The following is a 6000-nucleotide window of genomic DNA, read 5'->3' as shown; positions in this document are numbered from 1 at the left end:
TGCCCTCGAGCCTGAACAAATGCGGGTTGGGATGCTTTTTCAAACAATTTTCAAGATTAATTTACATCGTTTCTGATGCTCAATTCTTTATTGCCTTTTTTTTTCAATTAGAGAAACAGATGCAGGGAAGATTACTGAAAGATTATTATTTCAAAAGTTTATTCTGTCAGTATCTGTGAATGCCAGTGTGGCGCAGGCCTTTACTAGCTCTGTGATGGGGTGAATGATTTGTTTGTTTGTTTTTAACATTTTTTTTTTTTTTTTTTAAATTTTAAAAAAGCAAACAACTAACTTGGTTACAGAGAAGCTACCTTCAGAAAATAGCAGCATCCACAACAGCGCCTTATTGTCTGGAGCTTGCTACATTCGCACTGAAATCTCAGGCAGTGAATACAAGTTTGGTCCATTCAAAAGGATCTCTGGTGTGAGGCACGTCACATCAAACAGGGTGGCTTTATCGTCCACCATGTTCTTCGTTGCTATGAACTCTGAGAGAACAGAATTTGTTCACAGGGTGAAACACATGTTTATGGTCCTGAATAAACTTCTCAGATTCAAATCTGTGTGACACTGGTAGACACAGGAATTCTGAAGCCAAATGGGATGTTTGTGGCCCATATTTGCATCTCAATGCCCAGACACCCTTTAGGAATACTGCTGCTTCCTGACAATGCTGCTGTCTGAAGTCTGGGGAAAGAAAACCCATAAAAGTTTGGACTCACTTGTCAAAGCCTTCGATTCTTTCTCTTTTTTCCCCCTGCTTTGGAAAACTGTGAAACAGGGTCACTAAGTTCCATTCGCCATAGTTTTATTATGTTTTAAATGAAGCGATTGAACCTGCACAGAGCCCAGACAGACACTCCCAGGCTGCTGTGAAGGCATTCCAAGGCCATTTGAAGGCAGCGTCTTTGGGGGCTAAAGCTTGTCACGCTGTGTGTCCTGGGCATGAGACTGTTTCTCTCCTCTTACTTTAAAAGTAAAAACCAAAGAGGAGTGGGGATGTAGCTCAGTGGTAGGGCAGTTGCTTACCTTGCACAAGGCTTGGGTTTGACCCCCAGCAACAGAAAATAAGTCTGTACAACCTTTCCTCCCCCTGGGTACAAATTATGTAATAAAGGGCTCTTTTAGCTATTGAAAATTCAATTTAAGAGCAGAAGTCATTTGGAAAGGAAGTGTCTGCTAAGCAGGTTTTAAAGGTCATGCTGTTTCCAGCACTTATGTAGATAAGCACACCACCCCAGTTTCCTTGTATCACTATGAAATTAGGAAACAGAAATCTGGAAATAGATTTAGATACGGTTTGACCAAAATGGATGGGTGGTTTCAGGGAGACAGACATGTAATTTCTTCCCCGCCATGCTGATGATATGGGAATATTGGGTATTTTAGGTTAAGAGGCTGGAGTCCTAGAAACTAAATGGCCACTGAAAGCCACCCCAAGCCAGAGGCTTTTGGATTCTTGTCTCTCAAATTCAAAGAATGAAATTCATGGGCCATGTCTTAGTTAGGGTGTCTATTGCTGTGAAAAGACACTATGATCATAGCAACTCTTACAAAGGAAAAACATTTAATTAGGGACTGGCTTACAGGTCACAGGTTTAGTTCATTGTCATCATGATGGGAAGCATGGGGACAGGCTGGCAGACATGGTGCTGGACAGGTAACTAAGAACTCTCCAACCAGATCTTTAAGGAAGCAGGAAGAAAGTGGTACTGGGACTGGCTCGAGCATTTGAACCTCAACTCTCCCCTCCCCCATGACACACTTCCTCCAACAAGGCCACACCTCCTAATAGTGCCGCTCCCTGTGACTCTATGGGGGGCATTTTCATCCAAACCACCACAGGCCACATTGAAGGGTTATTGAACTAAAAATCTCAGGAGGACTAGGAAGTTCTGGACAGGAAAGTTGGCTTGACTGATAACACTTGGGGAAGAGCCTGATCGTAAGAAAACTGAGGCAGAGAGACAAATGGACTCCATCTCAACAGCTGAACACTGCTGTATTGGAACAGAGAGGGGCCTCAATCTTTCCTCAGGAAGAAGTTGAGCACACTTAGAGGGACTGGGGGACAGGTTTATATACACACGCACATACATGGGTAATTACTATGTTTTGTGGTTTGACCAGAAGCAAGGTGGATTGTTTTCAATACCCGGGCATATTGTTTCTGTAGGTGGAGCAGAGGGGTCCGGCTGGGCCAAAGCCATTCTTTATGGCTAGGTATTATTTCCCAAGGCAGCCTGACTCAATTCATGCCCTGAGGCTATTACCCAATGATGAGCAGATCCCCGTACCAAACCTGCTAGTATCTACAACTTCCAGACTGCAGGGCAACTGACTTGGAGATGGAATCTTCTTTTCTGTCTTATAAAACTCCAACACCTGTATCCAAGTCCCACAGTCTCTATTCTGCAAAGACACTGGGACCCTTCAGTTGTTCTGACTTACCGAGAGTGGTGATTTTTGCTATTCTGTCAGTTACTATGGACTCAGTTTCCTTGAGCTGACACCATGGCATTCCTTCCCTATTTCTTTATTATGCTATTTTGAGCCTACCTGCCTAGGCCATTGGCATCATCTCCTCCTATATCCATACCAACCTACCTAACTAGTGTATTTTTAGAGAAAAGGGTGTTAACAATCCACCTTTGATCTGAGAAATGGGTCCCACAGGGACTTGGAATGCCCTGATTGAGGATGGGCTTACTTTATCTTGGGGCCCAGCTCATCTTGAGCAGAGAACAACCTTGTGGTTTGCTCCCATCTTGGCTAGGAGACTTCATCAAGACAGAAGTAATCATGTTACTCATTTGCCATCTTTGGTAATGATATTACAAAGAAGGCAAATGCTATGTGACTTCACTACCCTCTTGGTTCGTATCACCACAGGTCACAAGCCAAAATGGTGGTACCCATAATACCTCAGAGTCCCACTGAGTCCTCTGGAGATCACTGTACCCCTTTTATATTAGACTTGGAGAAAACATCAGACCTCTAAGAATTTTTTGAAACCCTAATGTGTTACTTTTGATCATTTTTGCAGAATATATTTACTGGCTTCTAAGGTGGACCTAACGTTTTCTATGCCATAGGCCTCCAACACTGGCATAATAACAAAGGGCGTGAACACTGAGATTCACAGATTCCAACAGATGCTCAAGGGCTAAATTGCCAAGTTCTAGAGGAGCTGCTGCCAGTGAGGAGCTGCTATGGGTCTGAAAGCCTAATATTTCTGCTTGGTATCTATTTGTTCTCAAACTCAGGACAAGTCTTACTCAGTACTTCTCACCCTGCCCCCTAACCTAAACCTCTTCCTTCCTGGCTGGTCATCTTCCTTTCCCTTCCCCCAGGCTGATCCCTACATAACTCAGCCATTTTGGCTACACTGGTCTCTTGGTTTCTTGGCCCAGAATGCCAAGACTCTTGGTCTGTGAGTCCTCTCTGGCTTTCTCTCACTCCTTCCATGGTCCAGTTTAGTCTGCCAGCCATGTGCAGCCTGGACCCTTCCCGCCGCCTGCTTTCTCCCTTATGTCTGCAGTAAACATCTTTGCCATCCTAGGAGTCTTCATGTCCTCCTCCTTTTACTTCATTTTTTTAAATTAAGTATCTCCAGACCCATTTTCCTCTAATTGAAATAAAATGCCCCTCCCCCACAGTAATCCATTGTTCCACATGTGCCTGCTTTTGTTCCTGCACGATTTAATAGTTGTTAACTTTAAGTTTCCTTTTTGTAATGATGATGATAAAAATATATTCCCAACAAAAAATGATACTCAAAATCTTGGTTTATTAAAATGTCTTATATGATTATATATGTCTACGTGTTATGTTATACATATTTTCTATTTACGATCATGATTTTTTTTTAACCTCACGTACTTAGTACCAAATTGACGTATAAGTAAATGCTCATGTAAACTAAGTTGTTAACTTGGTCCAACATAATTTTGTTCATAGTAAAACTAAAATTAAAATAATGATAATGGCTAATGGTCCTGAATCTTTCTTTGGAACAATTAACATGAATTTTAAATTTAAAATTCTAAAACCTGCTCTTGAAAGGAGGACATATATAATCATACAATTCTGATCAAGATGTAAGTTAACTTTAAGAGGTGATACTCCTATTGCCCTCCCTTTAGAATAGATTAACGTGTCTGTGTTTCTAAATGTGCTTCATATGTAAATGAATGTATATATAAATACAAATATTTTAAGGATTTCACGAATATTTTTGACCACTAGAGCCTCTTTAGAAGCAAACAGATGGACAAATAGGTTTTTCAAGATGTTTATCATAGCTAGACCTACATTAAAATAATACTAATATATATCTCTTAGAATACATGGCTTCTGTCCTATCTTCTATGTTAAACAACTGCCATCTTCACACTTTTGGCTAACAGAGGGACTTGTTAAATGTCAGTACTCCTTCACAAAAAGAGGAGATGAACTGGCATTCCCAGACAATTTTATGTAGATAAAAGGCAAAAGAACAAGAAAAAAGAAAGATCTACTTGTATGACTGTAAAATGTCCTTAGATATAAACAGAGTAACCACCACTTATGAGTCACCCACATTCCTTCAGTAACCCCTCACCAGTTCTCTGTATGTAAGCCCAGTAACTCATTAGTTCCCCAGGGTAAACTTTAAAGTTGAACTCTGGTTTCTCATTGGGCCTTTATGAAGAGGGAACAGACATTGCTCATCACCCCTCCTCCAGGGAGAAAATTCTCACAACAGGTAGTAAACCCATTTGTTGTTTTCAGAGTGAAAAAAAGACTAGAAAGCTTTTGCAAGTTATAAAGATCTATGTAAGTTATTAAAGTCTATATAGAATGAGACTTAGGGATTTTATATATAATATTAAAGTTTCTATTGTCTAGGAGCAACAATTACAAAAACTGGTGAAAATATGTCAAATTGAAGTTTATTTAGCAGTATCTGACTATTGAAATATTATATACTAGTTAAACATATGCCACTGGTGCAACTGATTTCCTGGGTGTTTAATAACTATACTTGGAGGTTATTCTAATGTGGCTAGAGGGACTAAAAGGGAGAATATTTCCCCCATTATACTCCAAGGTCAATGAGATCTTTAGAAATGTCTGCAACCATGAAAAGTTACCTGTTCTGTCATTCAAAGAGACCATAGAGACCCCACTAACCAGTTTCCACTGTCAACACACAGAAAAGATTACATCTGTGCTTCCAAGGAAAGCCACAGCCAGGCAAGCAATGCCTTTGACTTATCATCACGTAGATGGGCAACTGATACAGAATGGCTCAATGAGTTAGAGATTCCACACAAGCCCAAGAGGCCCCTGAAGACTAACTCTCAGTTGGCTTTAGCAGTACTATTACAGGGAGCCCACCAGAGAAGATCACTCAGACAGAGACTATAGCCAATTGAAAGCCTTTATTCCAGCTGGATGGGATGGCACTCAAGTATGTGGGACCCAAGTGTAGCCTTGAGTATTTAGAACAAGGGGCTTTTAAAGGCAAAAAATCACGTTCTGGTATCTTATTAGGGAGCTGCAGGAGGAGATTTTGTACAAACAAGCAGTTTAATGGAAGCTAAGTTATCAGGGGCATTTTGACTTCAGGTTCCTAGAATAGAGTTGGGTAATTTTCCAAAGGATTCTCCATCCAGGAGATAAAACCAAGTTAAACCTATAGTGGCCTCATCAAGACTACAGGATGGAGGAAACTCTTTACAGTCTTTTCTTGTCATGGTACAAAAAACAAAAATTAATTTTGGTTACCTATATAGTCTTAAACACCCAATAGTAGAATATAATGAAGATTAAGATGATCAATATGAGCCAGGTGGTGGTGATGGCATATGCCTTTAATCTCAACACTTGGGAGGTAGAGGCAGGAGGATCTCTGTGAGTTTGAGGCCAGCCTGGCATACAGAGTGAGTTCCAGAGCAGGCTCCAAAGCTACACAGCAAAATTCTGTCTTGAAAAAACAAAACCAAAAAGCCGAAA

Source organism: Onychomys torridus, chromosome 3 (assembly GCF_903995425.1).
Source record: "Onychomys torridus chromosome 3, mOncTor1.1, whole genome shotgun sequence".
In the NCBI taxonomy this organism is placed as follows: domain Eukaryota; kingdom Metazoa; phylum Chordata; class Mammalia; order Rodentia; family Cricetidae; genus Onychomys; species Onychomys torridus.
Note: the sequence above shows the minus strand (reverse complement) of the source record.